The sequence below is a fragment of the Lepidochelys kempii genome, chromosome 9 (assembly GCF_965140265.1).
Source record: "Lepidochelys kempii isolate rLepKem1 chromosome 9, rLepKem1.hap2, whole genome shotgun sequence".
NCBI classification, from domain to species: Eukaryota; Metazoa; Chordata; order Testudines; family Cheloniidae; genus Lepidochelys; species Lepidochelys kempii.
The window spans coordinates 25884376-25901709 of NC_133264.1; the positions used below are offsets into that span (position 1 = coordinate 25884376).

The 17334-nt window shown below is 40.9% G+C and overlaps 1 long non-coding RNA gene across 2 annotated transcripts in view; it reads right to left on the bottom strand.

The window, feature by feature from the left end:
* LOC140917244 (uncharacterized) overlaps positions 1–9241 on the bottom strand; it is a 105736-nt gene extending 96495 nt beyond the window's left edge. For both annotated transcript variants that reach the window (XR_012160761.1, XR_012160760.1), the window contains exon 1: positions 9178–9241. This is a non-coding gene — a long non-coding RNA (uncharacterized lncRNA). The remainder of the gene's footprint in view (positions 1–9177) is intronic.
* Between the last annotated feature and the right edge of the window lie 8093 nt (positions 9242–17334).

The window sequence follows — 17334 nt, forward strand, 5'->3', positions numbered from 1 at the left end:
TTGGATGAGATTCTGTGCTGTGCCTTTAAAACTGTAGTCCGGGGGAGGGATTCTGAAGTGGCTTTGAGTCATCTTTGTGCCCTCCTGTTCTTGGGCTGCGCTGGGGGCTGGAGATGCCCTCAGCATAATTTAGACATCTTTGAGAGCTCAGACTACCCACAGTGCTGTGTCTCGGTTGTGACACACCCCTTCTGCCCCAAGCCCCGTCTTGAGAGGGGGTTCTCAGGAGACAGCCTTATGGCTGTATCCTGCAATGCCAGGGCTGGGGGAATCTTCCCCGGACAGATACGGGACTTTTACGGTCCCGTTACGCTGCTCTGGTCCTTTTATCTGGCACGAAGGGGACCAGAGCGGGGTGGTGGAGCAAAGATTTCACCTCTTGCTTTACACTTGCGCATGTAGCAAGTGCATGCCCATACTTCACATTGATCCATTATAACTTTATTCACCTATGATTGTTCAAAGACAAATCACTCCACTAACCACCCACCTGTCACTCTAGGTAACTTTAAGGTAAAAATTGTTCTACAGATATAAAAAATATGAAACCTATTTTGTGTGTGTGTGTGTGTGTAGACAGAATCCCTTCAGAGATTTAAAGAAAACTATGTGGTTTTGCTATGCTGTTATGTTGTATGAGGAGGACTTGATTCTGGAAAAATTGACAGGAGCTTTTTGGGGATCGGGAGCAATGAGTACAGAGAACAGGTGGGACTCCATTGTGCCTGATTTTAGTTTGGAAATTCCAGGAGTAGGAAGTGGGTGAGAGGTCACCGAGAGGAGAGCTGGTGTGTAGGTCGTACAGGTGAATCCCAGAGCAGCAGGAGAGAAGGAAGGCTAATATGGAGTGGGATCTGGGAGAGGGCTGGAGCATCAGAGAGAAGAGCAGAAGCAGCAGGGGAGAAGGGTGGACAAGGAATGCAATGGGATTGGCAGGAAAGCTATGGAGGAGAAGAAAGTAGGAGGCTGTCTGGTAAGGAGAAAGAGCCCATAAGAAGTATAAAAACCTAGAGACATGGCTAGAGGAGGAGCAGTGATGCAACAGAGGGGCCAACTGGGGGCATGCCAGCATCTCCCCCACCTGCTGTCTTAAGAAGTGTGGTACATCAGGGCTGCTATGTAAATTGGCATTTCAAACTGTAGAAGGCAAAGTGAAGGTAACCAGTTCCTGTGCACTATTTTGTGAAAGATTGTTTTTGGTGAATAGTATGTACAGCTATGGATGCTTGTACATTGAAGACATACTTGTTCTCTAGGGAGGTGCTCAGATACTAAGGCAATGGCTTCCCTAATGAGATGGTGGAAGACCACACAGATATTTAATGCCCAAATCAGAGTCAATATAAGAGTCAGGTTAAAAAACCAGGGAATTTCAGGAAAAGTGGAGCTGAGGCTGAGCACTCAACTGAAACTCTTTATGTTTATGCCTTAAATTCTCTTCTATCATCATATATTTATAATTAAATAATACAATGCAAACCTGAATGGCTTGTGCAACCTTACATAAAACACACGTGCTGTATGGTCCATGCTTTACACTCTGTAATACAGTCTCTGCATCTAACTCAGTTGTGACATGCCAGACCTGAAGAAGAGATTGTGTGGGGCTCAAAATGTTGTCTCTCTCACCGGCAGAAGTTGGTCCACTAAAAGATATTGCCTCACCAATCTTGTCTCTCTCTAATATCCTGGGACCAACATGGCTACACCACCAGTGTAACCCACCATCCACATATTACTCCATTGTGCCACTGAAATTTAGATAGCGCAGATAATTTTAGAGATTATTAGATAATCATTAGATAATTAGATTAGATTATTAGATAATTATTTAGATAATTAATAGGTAAGATATATAACTAACATTAATTGAAATCTACCATAGTAGATATTCTAATTTTATATCTTTACTTAACCCTTTTAACTAACTTTCAACTGTATTGTCACATTTGGGATCTGATCTTGAGAGATGCTGAGTATCTGCAGTTTCCATTGACGTCAATGGAAGATGCACTATAAGGTGGGTAGAAAGCTGGCTAGATTGTCGGGCTCAACGGGTAGTGATCAATGGCTCCATGTCTAGTTGGCAGCCGGTATCAAGTGGAGTACCCCAAGGGTCGGTCCTGGGGCCGGTTTTGTTCAATATCTTCATAAATGATCTGGAGGATGGTGTGGATTGCACTCTCAGCAAATTTGCAGATGATACTAAACTGGGAGGAGTGGTAGATACGCTGGAGGGGAGGGATAGGATACAGAAGGACCTAGACAAATTGGAGGATTGGGCCAAAAGAAATCTGATGAGGTTCAATAAGGATAAGTGCAGGGTCCTGCACTTAGGACGGAAGAACCCAATGCACAGCTACAGACTAGGGACCGAATGGCTAGGCAGCAGTTCTGCGGAAAAGGACCTAGGGGTGACAGTGGACGAGAAGCTGGATATGAGTCAGCAGTGTGCCCTTGTTGCCAAGAAAGCCAATGGCATTTTGGGATGTATAAGTAGGGGCATAGCGAGCAGATCGAGGGACGTGATCGTTCCCCTCTATTCGACATTGATGAGGCCTCATCTGGAGTACTGTGTCCAGTTTTGGGCCCCACACTTCAAGAAGGATGTGGATAAATTGGAGAGAGTCCAGCGAAGGGCAACAAAAATGATTAGGGGACTGGAACACATGAGTTATGAGGAGAGGCTGAGGGAGCTGGGATTGTTTAGCCTGCAGAAGAGAAGAATGAGGGGGGATTTGATAGCTGTTTTCAACTACCTGAAAGGGGGTTCCAAAGAGGATGGCTCTAGACTGTTCTCAATGGTAGCAGATGACAGAACGAGGAGTAATGGTCTCAAGTTGCAGTGGGGGAGGTTTAGATTGGATATTAGGAAAAACTTTTTCAGTAAGAGGGTGGTGAAACACTGGAATGCATTACCTAGGGAGGTGGTAGAATCTCCTTCCTTAGAGGTTTTTAAGGTCAGGCTTGACAAAGCCCTGGCTGGGATGATTTAGTTGGGGATTGGTCCTGCTTTGAGCAGGGGGTTGGACTAGATGACCTTCTGGGGTCCCTTCCAACCCTGATATTCTATGATTCTAAGAGTCTGGTGTTGAGGATCAGGACCTACCTGATCAGTGGCATTATGTAAAACCTGAAAGACAAAGATCACAAACAAAACCAAGTGCAACATGTTTGAACGCGCATATTTTGAGTCATGTTCACTGGATTCTTTTCTTCACAGAGGCTGTTGTGAGTTTTCACAAAGCATGTGGTCAGATTTTTCTTGCTTCTTGACTAATCTTCCACATGATTTTGCAATGCAGAAGCTATTGGGAAAGATGCAGCAAAATGGTTCCCTTAGCTAGTAACAGATTTCTCAGCGTGACCTATACAGCTGCATATGTGAGCTACCAGTGCATGAAGAAGTTCATTAGAAAGAAGAATTGGATTTGATTAATTTTTTCTTAACATTGATTGACTTAGACAGGACATTTCACTAACATTTATATTGCAGTGAAACCTAATTATGGATTATTTTACAGAGTGACAGGCCAGAATGACACAAAACATACAGTGAAATTTGAAAGGGCAGGTTAGGTATCTCCTCTAATTGCTTGATAATTACTTTTCAATGTTATTTGGGGAGCTCTATGTACATACATTTAGATGAAGGTCTGAAAGGGCAGCTAATATAGAAAGGCAAAAGAAAAATTCTTGAGCCCAGAAAAATTCTTATTTTCCAGCTAATATACAAAGGCCAAAGAAAAGTTCTCATTTTCCATTGCTTGTATATAAAACACAAATATGTATTTTAAATGCCAGGTTTCAGAGTAGCAGCCGTGTTAGTCTGTGTTCGTAAAAAGAAAAGGAGTACTTTTGGCACTTTAGAGATTAACAAATTTATTTGAGCATAAGCATTCGTGAGCTACAGTTTGTGAGCTGTAGCTCACGAAAGCTTATGCTGAAATAAATTTGTTAGTCTCTAAGGTGCCACAAATACTCCTTTTCTTTTTATTTTAAATGCTTAGCTTTCCATTGTCTCTCTTTGAACTTGCTTGCCAATAGTGTGATGCCTTATCATACATGACATTTTCTTTACTCTGATCCCGCACGGGGTAGCATCCTAATATATTCTACTATCCAAGCTTTTACTTGGCTAATGTCTCTGTTTGTTTGCTTTTGACAGCAATTAAGGGATTAAAGGCACTATTCTGTAAATTAGCTAGGCTAACAGAGGATACTCCCCATTTCCTGGAGCTGAACATTTCCAGCTGAAAAGTAGCTCAGAAGAAAACATGAGTAGAAGAGGTTTCATGTGCACATAGGTGTCATCTTTTACATTTGAATTCAGTTTTGACAAAAGCATTCCTGTACATATAAAAGGGAGGAAGAGAAACAAATATACAGTTTTTAGCAATGTCCCAAAAAGCATATTCATCTGAAATTTCACTGGGGAAATGGATGGCTCAGGGAATTGGCAATGGAAGCAGTGCCTTTTACCTCTAAAGGGCTGTCTATGCACAACATGTTTACCACTTTTGGTATATTGCAGTACAGATCCCCAAGTGTGGACACTTTTATTGGCATAAATATACCTACGCCATTATAGTTTATTCCTGTGGGGGAAGGAGACTAAGCGATATCGGTATGGGTCAGGGAAGAGGCCATGAGAGGCACTGAAACCGAAGACAAGCAGCTTACGTTTGATGAGACTGAGAAGGGGAGCCAGTGGAGGGAGTCAAAGAGAGGAGTGACATAGTCAAAGCAACAGGCTAATGCAACAGGAAAATGATCTTTCCAGCAACATTCTGAATGGATGTGGATCACCTTTCCCACTGCTTTTAAGTGCATCTTAGTAGAAAAAAATTAAAAGTAGGTGCCAAATGAGCTTTAAGATTATCTAAAATAGTTTCATAACAAGTGACCACTATTTGTGAAGATTTAGGACAGCATATTAAAGTGACAGAAGGAGGCTATTCCTCTCCCCACAGATGATTAATCATTACTCACAATAAAACCTTTACAATCATTTTTAAAAACTTGAGATAACCAGGTTTAAGATGGAATTCAACAACTTCTCTTGATGTGGAACACAGCAGCTATTTTGTGACAGTAACACTACTCAGCAGTTTTAGGGTGGGTACTTCTTTTATTTTAAATATTTTAATATTTAATATTTTAAAATGTTCCTTAAGGAATTCTCCATGCATCTTCCAAAATAACTTTGCATATAAAGGGTAGAAGATGAAGACAGTTGTGTTTGCTATTGCCAGAAATCATTAGTACAGAAAATATATTTTAAAACAAGAAATGAAATCTGTATTTTTTTCTTCTCCTTTCTGTATGAAAAAACCAAAGAATTATTTTAAGAACTCTGTTAGAGGAACTTCATTGAATTCACTGGAGGGACTAGGCCCCGGGTGTGTACTTGTGCTATTTCTTAACTTGGACCTGCCTGGAATTGGTTCTAACATGCGCTTCCAATATTCCAAAATATGATCTGAGCCTTTTGCTTACAAGTAAGTATTCTTTTGCCACTGGTTTCAGCTTCTGCATAATATCATTGTGTATCTTTCCCAGCCCCAAATGAATTAAGCATCACAACTCCGTGATGAATATTCATTTGGGTGCTTATGTGGCCCCCAGTGCCCAGTATCTAACAACCTCACAAACTTTAAAGAAAGTACAACCCCACGCCCCTCACTACCTTCATGACAAAGGGAAATATTATCTCCATCTTACAGATGCTCAACTCAGCTGAGGCACGGCAGGATGGTGGCCCAGATCCTCAAAGATAATTAGTTGCCTAACTCCCACTTAAATTAATGGGAATTAGGCACCTAAATACCTTTGAGGACCTGGGCCTAAGACCTTGATTTTCAGAGATTGTAAGCACCTACAACTCCTATTGACTTCACCTGGAGCTGCGGTTGCTCAGCGCTTGTGAAAATCCGGCCCTTTCAAGTTACTTGCCTGTGGTCACACAGGAAGTATGTAACAAAGCCAGAAATGAAAATGGGTATGAAATCCTGGCCCTATTGGGAGTTTTGCCATTCACCTGAATAGGGTCAGATCCCTTTAATCTCCAGTCACTGCCTTAATTACAAAATTATCCTTCCTTGCTTGTCAAGTCTTCCATGGCAGAGAGCTCTAGCCTATTTTGTTCAACATTCAGCAGCATAAGGTACTGTACAGATCAGTAGCACTGCTAAACTCATGTGCCGTTTACCTTCTGAGCCAATACTTATGCTCTTTAGTAACACTTCCATAAATATTTGAAATGGGAAAATACAGAATTATGACTAAACTGGCAAGTTGAAGGGCCATTAGAAAAAAGTGACATTTCTCTGTGTGGAAAAAAAAACAGACAAAGATAGAGCAAACCAGTCAGTATTTCAGGTCTGATTGTTTTGATGTCTTCTTCTGTAGGATTAAAAACAAATACTACCCTTAAATGTTAAAATTCTTGTCATAAATATATCCGACGCACAAATACTGTAAACCTTGCTTTAAAAAAACAAAATAGATCATTATTCAAAACAGTTTCAGCAGCTTAGTTATATACATTTATGCAATCAAGATTATTTAAACACAGTGATTTGGAAATGACTAACTGTGATTAAGCTAATATTTCACAATTGTGGGGAGGGAAAGAAGAGGAGCATTAATCATAAGGATGCAAATAAGGCATAACTCTGTGCTTACATCTATTTCAAATTGACTTAGGGCTCCATAAATGCACCTGGAATATAACACAGATATCCTGGCAAATGTTATGGATGCAGTAATACATACATGACGGAAAGGTTGTATTTATCGGTTAAAAGCCTGTTAGAGTTTGCTATAGCCTACAGTATGAGGTGTGGTGATAGAGTGCTTAGGGTGTAAAATAGGTACCTGATCCATAGGGTTTGGGATGTCAATGGCTATCAAATACGATGCTAGCCACCTCACTGCCTTTTGTTCCCTTGGTTATGGAAAATGATGTGCTTAACTGTGTCAGCCGGATAAGCCATCTGTGGCTTGGGGCAGACTTTAACTTACTTATCCTAAATAGCTGCAGCAATGTACCATACTTCTATGTACCCTTAGCCATCCTCTTGCTATCAGTCCAGTACTAAAATTGTGCTGGAAAATCCTTTTACATAGAAGTTTTGCTACAGACAAAAAACACCAAAAGTTTTTAAGCTCTGTTAACTAGATTGGCATACAGATAGGGTTGGGATTCTTCAAATCTTTCACCATCAGAGGGGGGTTGAATTTGCGGTGATTTCCTGTGAAATGAGACTGTCAGCCCCACTCTGGATGACACACCTCCAATTGTTTTATGTTGCTGAAGAGGCTTTCCCTTGGGAATGCTCACCAACTGGAACAACATCCCCTTCCTTGCAGCGCATGAGTGCATCACTAGTTGGTGGGACTCTTTCATAACGCTGTTAAAAACACGGAAGAAGTTCACTTTTAAAGATGTTGATGTTGCCTGGAGTTTCCTTCCTTGTGTGGCAGCCATATTCAGAAGTTATGTGCAGTCCCCATTTTTAAAACTTTTGCTCAATTTGATTTTTAAAATTTCAACGAAAGAGTGCAACAATTTGTATTCTATTTTTTTCATGACACTTTTGTCATTTTTTTCCAATCATCACTAATTTTTCCACCAGTTATGAATTTTAACTAGGCCTCTGCAAGGTACTTTGATTAATTAAGAACAGAGCTTTATTAGACATCTGAAAAAGCACGAGTATTCTTTTTTTTAACTTCTTTGCCAAAATAATGAGAGAGAATATTCTCATTGAAGTTCTAATCAAACTAGAAAAAAATATACAAAATACCACAAGGAACACCCCACTTAAAAGCTTTCAAGCTCCGTTTAATACATATACGAGGTTCAGATAATTTGGATAATCACCACGGCTTTTCGGTGTTTATCCAAATCTCTGGACTTTGAGATTCTCTCATCATTAATTTTAATACCAATCAATAGGAAATTTGTGTTGTTATGTTGTTATTACTATTAGTCCATAAAACATTAGTGAATACTCCCATTTAAAAACTTTAGGCTGCAAAAGAGATGCTGCTTTTTGTAATGAAAATAACATGAGAAAACTGCTCTCCAGAAGAGTTGAATGTTATTAGCTCTGAAAATGTTCCCTCTATGGCATTTGTTTAAGAAAAGGTGCACAAACCTTTTTCCCCCCCTCATGTGGTGCCAAACCTATCAAAATACTGCAAGGTTATTCTTCATATTTAACAAATAGCTCTGATTATTCATGGCTATTCAGAAATTCATGAATTCATGGCTATTCAGAAATAATGAGGCTGTAGCTAAAATAATTCAAGATAATATAGACAGTATTCATATTTTTCGATGGTTATGATTCTACTTATCTTTGAGCACTTTATGGGTAGTCTTAAAGCTCTCAAATCATACTGTTGGAAAATCATTACAAAATGCAAATAGATAAAAGATTGTCAAGCAGTCATGTGAACTGGCAAGAATTATAATGTTAGCAGTTTTGCAATCAGCCAGCATACAAGAGCTGACAGGACAAATGCTTTCTTTCCACCAATTAACTAAATTTAAATTATTACTATGTGCTAAAACACAAGTGAAGTACACATCTGTGGGCTGGGCTTACAAGATTTCTTGTAGCTTATTGACTAGTGGAGAAATAAAACACTATCTTATACTGACACTATGGCCAGTGGTGAGCTGGAGCTGGTTCGCACCGGTTTGCTAGAACTGGTTGTTAAATTTAGAAGCCCTTTTAGAACCGGTTGTTCCGCGAGGGATAACCGGTTCTAAAAGGGCTTCTAAATTTAACTGGCCAAAAGTGGTGCCTTAGGCGTTGACTCCACAGGTGCTCCAGCCCTGGAGCACCCAAAGAGAAAATTTGGTGGTGCAGAGCACCCACCGGCAGCTCTCCCCTCCCCTCCCCCAGCCCCAGTTCACCTCCGCCTCCTCCCCTGAACGCGCCGCCCCGCTCTGATTCTCCGCCCCCCCCAGGCTTCCCGTGAATCAGCTGTTTGCGCAGGAAGCCGGGGCAGGCTGAGAGGCAAGTGGATGCTTCCCGCTCAGGCCCAGGGAGGCAGAGGTGAGCTAGGGTCCGGGGGGGGCGCAAGGAGGGCTGCCCGCGCCGCAGCAGGTAACCCGAGGGGGAGGGGCATGCAGGGGAATCGCTCCCTGCCCCAGCTTACCTCCAGCACCCTCAGACTGAGTGTGAAGCCACCGCCTGCTTCTCAGCCCTCCCTGGCTTCCCGCCGAACAGCTGATTCATGGGAAGCCGGTGGAGGGGGGGGGTGGGCGCGGAGAAGCAGAGCGGGGCGGTGTGTTCAGGGGAGGAGGTGGAGTGGAGGTGAGCTGGGGCCGGGCACGGGGTGGGGAGCTGCTGGTGGGTGCTCTGCACCCACCAAATTTTCCCCGTGGGTGCTCCAGCCCTGGAGCACCCAGGGAGTCGGCGCCTAAGGCGCCACTTTTGATGTGATCAGAGGGGGAGCGCCTGCTCCCCCCCTAGTTATGCTCCCCCGCCCCTAGGAGCCAGAAGGACCTGCTGGATGCTTCCTGGGAGCTGCTCCAGGTAAGCACCGCTGGGACTCCCCACCTCACCCCCCCGGCAGGTGACTCTGGCTCTTAGGGATGGGGTGGGCACCCACTACGGTGGCCCACGAGACCCTCCTGCCCGGTTCTGGGGGCAGTCAGAGGACGGGGAGGGGGGTGGATGGGGCAGGGGTCCCGGGGGGTGGGGGTAGGGATAGGCAACAACCCCCTCGTGGGGTGAGGGGGGAACCCGTTGTTAAGATTTTGGCAGCTCATCACTGACTATGGGTATGCTTACACTAGCACTTTTGTAGGTAAAACTTATGTCGCTCAAGGGTGTGAAAAAAACAGAACCCTTTTACTGACATAAATTACACTGACGGAAGCGCCAGGGTGGACAGCGCTATGTCAGTGGGAGACGCTCTCCCACTGACATAGCTACCATCTCACATAAATTGCTTGAATAAAATGCAAAATCTCTCTTGTGCACATAAGAAATCCTTGTTTTCCCTTGTGGGTGCTCTTGAAAGTAAATAATGCACAGGCTTCCTCACAGAGTTTTGCCGATGCACCTTGAGCATGGCTTGGAAACACCTGTTGTGATAGCCCTGGGAGCTTTTGGAGCCATGATTACTGGTTGTGCTAAGTTGTACCAGGATGGTGTGGTGGTTTGTGCCTCAGCTGTGTGGCCAAGTGTGGACAGAAGGATCTTTTTCCTTTTGGTGACTTGATAAATTTTTCTTCCTTGCTTACAAGTGGATAATGACAAGAGAAGTACCCAGAGGAGCGAAATGCTGAAAATGTACTTTTCAGAATGTAAAAGAACAATTAATATGATGACTGAAGATGCTGTATCCCAAAGATGACACTAACTAGCTACAGTATGAAACAATTTACTTGGCATCCCATCTTTGGAGGACCATCCTGACATTGCCCTTTCCCCCCTGCATTTCTAAAACATACAGAGTCTCCTGTCTCATGCTGGCTACTAAAAGCTCACAGATCTGGGGGATTTTACTCATGGAAATAATTGAAAAAAGAAACTGCATGCCTAATACTGCAAAAAATAAAAATAATAATAATAAAAAAAGAAATCAAAGGACCACTCATTGTTTGCATGTTGCAAAGTGTGCTTTTTTCCCCAAACCCTCCCACAGAATCTACATTTTACCTCAGACATGAGCCAAAAAAAAAAAAAAAAAGGCTGTGGCAGACAGATATTTGTTTTTTGTGGGAGCAGAAACCTCAGATCTTTGTGCTGTTTGTACCTCTAGATTTTTTTTTTTTAATCAAACCTTAGGAGGAACAGCAGCAGAAATGAGGCCTCTGGAGAGGAAAGAAAAAGATAGTATCAGCTGGTTCTTAAATCTCCACAGCTATTGCAGAGAATCTGAGAGGACAGTTGAAAACCAGACAGACAGCCCCCATAGGAGCTTAGTAACTGAAGTGTCACCCTAGTTGGCTACAGAAGTCAAAAATAAGACACAGAAGTAGGCCCAGCTAATCACACACTCAGGGCAGTTAAGGGATGGGTGGTTCTGAGAGCACTCATTAACATAGGTACCAGATTTCTCAAGAAGTAAGTCTAGAGTAGAGGCATTCCAATCACAGGAGTAACCGTGTCAAAGGGAAATTTGAGGTGCTTTATATATTAAAATAAACTAATCACTATATACTAGAGATGAACATTTTTGATGGAACATTTTTACATTGAAAAATGCTGTTTCATCAAAATCAAAACTTTCTACAGAAATGTGCCAATTTTGATGAAATTATATTTTCAAAAAAATCATTGAAATTAAATGTTTTGATAAGGTCCAAACTTATTGCAACAGAACATTTAAAATATTTTTGTTGTGAAACAAATTTTCATTTAAAAATGTTTTATATTATATTACAAATTATAATATAAAAAATCCTAATCTGAACAAACTTTTCCATTTTATTTAAATTAAAAAAAGTCAAAAATTTTGTTTTGCGGGAAATTTCAATTTTTGTTGTTGTTTTTCCTTCTGATTCAGAACGAAAACAAATTTTAAAATTCAGAGTTTAGTTCAACCCTGCTAAAGAGATCTTTGTTTGTGAATCCTCCTCAAAGTAATCTTCATTGGAGGATAATGTATGCGTGTAGTGAACACCCTGTCCTAATCTTGGGCTCCATTTATCAAAATACTGGAGTTTTATGGATTTATTTTGCAGAAACTTTTCTGGTCAATATGTTTCAGTACTACAATATTTAATCCTGATTCAAGAAAACAAAGTCCCCCTACGCTGGCCCAAAAGGAATTCTCAGACCTTATCTACACTGGGCATTTGCCTCAGGTTACAGTAGCCTTTGGTACAACCTCTGCGAACCCCTGGCAGACACTGGCAAAGCTACTACAATTTGCAATTTGAACCAATGCAGTGTACCCTAGTTTCAAGCAGGGCTATGCTACCCAAGTGAAAATAGTAGATTTGCCTTTTTACACTTGGGGTTGCATCAGTATGGCTATACCAGAAGGCATTGGCTGATAACTGGGAATTGGTCCTGCTTTGAGCAGGGGGTTGGACTAGATGACCTTCAGGGGTCCCTTCCAACCCTGATATTCTATGATTCTATGATAACTGAAACTGGAGGAAATTCCTAGTGTAGACCAGGCTTCAGTCTGAGCATAAGCTCCTGTTATTCTTACCATGAAGCCTCAAGGCAAGAATCCTCTCATACCCACAGAAGGAAGACGAAATATATTGTGGACATCAGAGAATGCGCCAAGCACCCAGCTATTTGTAAGAAGTCTCTGAATGCATTCAGTTAACCTAGATCTAGAATAAAAGTGTAATATGAAACCTCCTTCCTTTTTGACACTTCAATGTAACGTATATTTATGACAACTCACTCCTTTAAAGATGTCTCCAGAACCTTCCAGGTTGTGGTAAAGTACCTCCATAACGGTTCCAACAGCCCAGTCAAGTTTCCTAATGAATGACCGAGACAGGAGACGTGAATCCCAGGACCAAGCATACTAAAACCTCTCTTTTGACTAGAGCATGTATAGATAGCAACTGTAAGAGCTGAACAAGTTACCTTAAAAGAACTTCTCTAGCTCTAATATCTAGAATTTAGATTTAGTATTCCAGTTGCACCAGAGAACATTTGTCTGTTTCTCTGGCTACTTTCAGTCATTTTGCCTTCTCTGAAATGAAAATCTATGCAACAATACTGGCATGGTTTAATCTAAGTGCACATATATAGATGTACACTACATTACTTTTAAATGTAAAAATAATCTGAAAGAGGGAAAATGCTATAAAACTAACAATCAAACCAGTTTTACTTTGCTTTGTAGAGGGAAAAAAACCCTATTGTATTGAATTTGCTTTAAATGGCTCTTTGGATCTCAGTACATCTGCTACTAACATGGTGCAAAAAAATATTAGAGATATTTGTCTTTTTTTGGATGAAGTTACCTCCATGAAATGGCTTGGTTTATAAATTAAATACATTAAAGAAAGAGATCTTTGTTGCTGAAATTGAATTTTTAGAATAAAAACGTTGTGAGCTACAAACTACTTAGGCACAAACATACCTTTATCCTTGAAGCTGACCGTATCCGTGCCATGGATTACTGGCATTTAATATGCAAGCTTCCTAATTCTTTTTTGAAAAGCTGTCAGAGGAGTTGTGTGCCAGAGAATGTATAATGATTTATTTAGTCCCTACAGTCCTTCACATATGGGCACCAAAAGAAAAGGAAATAGCAGATTTAATATTATTAATGGACAAGATCATTTGTAAATTGATTTTTATCAGGAAACAGAAGTATATTGTTTAAAATCAGTTATACCTTATGAAAATTCCTTAATTCATAAATACAATTTTTGGAACATCTGTATTTAAAGTGTGTTGCCTGGCTCTGCTCTCTTATAAGAACTTCCACTGCTTAATTAAGAATCCATTTCAGCCTAATGTTAGCATTGCAACCAATAGAAGTTTTAGCAATGAATTTTAATGTTTTAATTTCAATGAAAGCAAGCCACTTCACAGATCTACTGCACTGAAACAAAGGATTATTAGCTGAAATGACTTATTATGGGTTGTGTATTACTGCTTTTCTACTAACCCTAACAAAGCCAAATCTGCTAAGTAAAGCAGCATACAGTAATTTCTGTGTAACATCAAGTAGCAAAGTAGGAATCATAGAACTTCTTTGGGATCTTAGCATTCATCTCTAGGTTTGATCTGTTAGAAAAACAACCTCTGTAGAGCGAAGGGGAGTGCAAGTTTTGTGACCTCTTTACAGCTGCTTAGAGTAGCTTTTATAGGTGGCCTACAAAGAATATTTAAAATTTGGGTGTAGACCCTCCCCTTTTTTTAAATAAAACATCCTGAAAGATTTTATTTAAAAATAAACAAACATTTTTGTTTCTGCTTACTTTTTTCTTTACAAATAGCAGGAATGGTAAGTCCAGTTTTCCCTTGTTCTGCGGAGGTGGGGGTGGAGAGGAATGCCAGGGGACATGTCAGAAGTTTGTTGTGAAATGTCACACCACAAGTGATAGGGCAAGAATTGGAAATTTTAATAAAAATATGCTCTCTCTAAAGTAGAATTAATGTCACCATAGAGTCTTTCATGGCAGACAAGACCTGAATTTCACATTTGAAAAAAACCTCCTCATCCATTACTGTCATCACAGAGAAGAGACTGGAAAAGAAAAATGGAAACTGCTAAGGATGAGCTGGCGAAGAAAACCTCGAATTCCTTCCAGACTAGACTTCATGGGAGGCAGTTGTCCGAGTGGAGTGGGAGTCAGGAAACCTGGGCTGCAGTGCAAGGCCTGCTAGGTGACCTTGGAGTAGTCACTTCCCTCCTTCAGCCTAATTTTCCCCATCTGTAAAGTGGGGATAATGATACTGTCGTCCTTTGTAAAGATCTAATGATAACAAGCCTATAAGAGCAGCTAGATATTAATTATTATGACAGGGAAGTAAAATTCTGAGTACATGGAGGACCCCATCTTGGAAAAGAGAGCGAGAACATAAAAGCATGGCCTACACCGGGGTTGGCAACTTGCGGCCTGTCAGGGTAACCATGAGACAGTTAGTTTACATTGACCGTCCTCAGGCACGGTCCCCTGCAGCTCCCAGTGGCCGTGGTTCCCGGCCACCACTTCCTGCAGCTCCCATTAGCTGGGAACAGTGAACCACGGCCACTGGGAGCTGCGGGGGGCTGTGCCTGCGAATGGTCAACATAAACAAACTGTCTCGGGACTACCCCGATGAGCCGCATGCCGAAGGTTGCTGACCCCTGGCCTACACTTTCAAAAATGATTAACAATATCAGCAGCTTCAATTTTTCAGTGCTCAATTTGAGAATCCGTAAAGGGGCCTGATTTTCAAAAAGTGCTGAGCACCAGCCTTCTGAAAATCAGATCCATTTGAGGTGTCAAAACATTGACCACACAAAAATGGAAGCATCTGAAATCACTACACCTTTGATTCCAAGGTGAGTGTGTGTTTCTTTATAACACTAATGGGTTAATATAGGCTTTGTAGTGAACTCAGTGAGGACATGGAAGAGTTTACACCTTTACAGGTACTGTGTGTCTTGGCTGGGTTAAATAAAACAGCAGGACTTAGTTTACATTAGATAGCTAGGTATGGCTAGAAATGTACTCTTAAAATATGAAAATGTAATTATGCAGATTCACTAGATGATTTCTGCCTACTGTATACAGGCAATTTTCCTAATCGACATATTTTCCTCCACCCAAAGCCTGTTTTTATATTTAGCAGATGCTGAGCAGATGTTTTTGCTATAGACAGATGGGGAGGTTTTTTAAATGATCACTTATTCAAAATGACAAAAAGCCCTGTTGCACAACTTAGAAAGTATACTAAAATAATATTTATTCACATTCAAAAATATATATTACAACAACAACAGGGATCTGGATTATACACTTGCTACCAGGATATTCAGAATTACGTCTGAAATGTTATCCTATGCCATTTCAGGGTGACAGGCGTCACCAAATGGGGGGTGACTTTACTCACCACATCTGGAATATAACTGTCCACAGTGAAGTGGGATGAAGAATTCTCAACTTCAGTTTCAGCCTAGAATGAAAATTGCTCATGAATTTGTTACAATTCCTGGAAACAGGGATTTGTAGTGGAAAGCCTGAAAGCTTCAATCCTGAAGCAGCACCGCTAAACATTGACACAACATGTACAGTGACTTGCAGAAATCTAAAAATCTTTACTCGTACTAAAAACATTTTAAAAAAATTCACAAACTCAGTCAAAGGAAAAAGGCAATATCTATTCTTTTCAGAACTCTATCTCACCAGCACTGACAACTAATATCTCTTGGGAGTTCTATCTCTGTTATTAGTTCTTTGCTGGCAATGAAGTGCATCACTGCTAATGGAAAGGAGGGGTAGTTTACGTTCCTTGCCATCAAGGAACTCCACTAAAATGTAGCTGATTGTTTTCCAAAGGACATCTATTATTTATCATCATTGCCAGGGAGATCTTTGAGCATTTACGGGTTTCTCAAGTTAGGATTAACTGTGTGTGTCAAGAACCCTCCCCCCTCCTGCCCCCCAAATCTATAAATCCCTTAAGAAATCACAGTTTTTTCAGTGACACTAGGTCACCCCTAGCAAATGACATCTAACCTGTCTCACCAGCATCCTCTAATTTCAGTTTGATGGAACAATTATTTATACTGTTTGCTGTGACAGTCACTGAAACCCACCGTTATCTACAAGGTATAACACTCATTTTGATCTAATTTCACCTCCCTCCTAACACAACCTTGGTGTAATCTGTGAAATACTAGCATTAAAAATAAAATTAAAAAAAGCTAACTCGGGGACCATGAGGTTCTGGAAAAATATATGCCCTTCAAAGAATTAAATCCCACATTATTTCAAACTTCCCACTCTCCTGTTTTCATTATGGCCTTCAATTAGAGGGCCTAGATAGGCTATTTTTTTATTGTACTGTTCACATTTTAAACAGCAAAGTCACATGATGTCTTAGCAGGTGGAGACGTATCATTTTAGAGGAGATTGAAAATGGAGGCACTCGTGGGTACTTGCAGTCAAAGACCATGGATCAAATTTGTGTCCTGGCCAGATTCTAATGTGATAATTACCATCAGCCTACCTCTGGTGATTTTAGTTGGTGAAATAACTCTTCACTTTCCCTTTTAAAAGGCTGGATGTAGAAATGTTAACACAGAATAGCTGTGATATTTTTTCCAGATTGGAAACTGTACACTACTCCCGCCCACCCCAATATATCCATTAAACTAGGTGACTTTCAGTGGGAGTTCTAGCAGGTTCTGTGCTTTATATGATTACTACCCCATGGCAGAGGGGGATGTGACTAGTTGTGCCCAAAAGAGAACTGGCTTCTTCTGGTGCCAATTCAAAGAACTGATCTTAATCTTTATGGCCCTCAAAGTTATCTAGCATGGAGTGATTCTTCAAGCATGACCCTCTGAGACAGCTGTGCTCGTCTGGGACAATACAGCTAGCTGTGCCTATATTGGAACTTTTGGGAGTTAGAGACAGGATTCTTGATAGAGGATCCTCATTTTTGGAACTATTTACCTGGGGAGATAAGATTGACCCAATGCCTAGTTTTCAGATACATTCCAAATCCCACCCTTTCTCCAGAAGCTTCCCACAATGAAAAAAATATTACATAATAGTAATAGATACATAAGCTCAGTAAATACATGAAGCTGGAGCTATGAACGGTGAAGACCAGAATCCAATATGATCAACTCACTGAGATTCTTTGGTTCTTATATACTTCAATG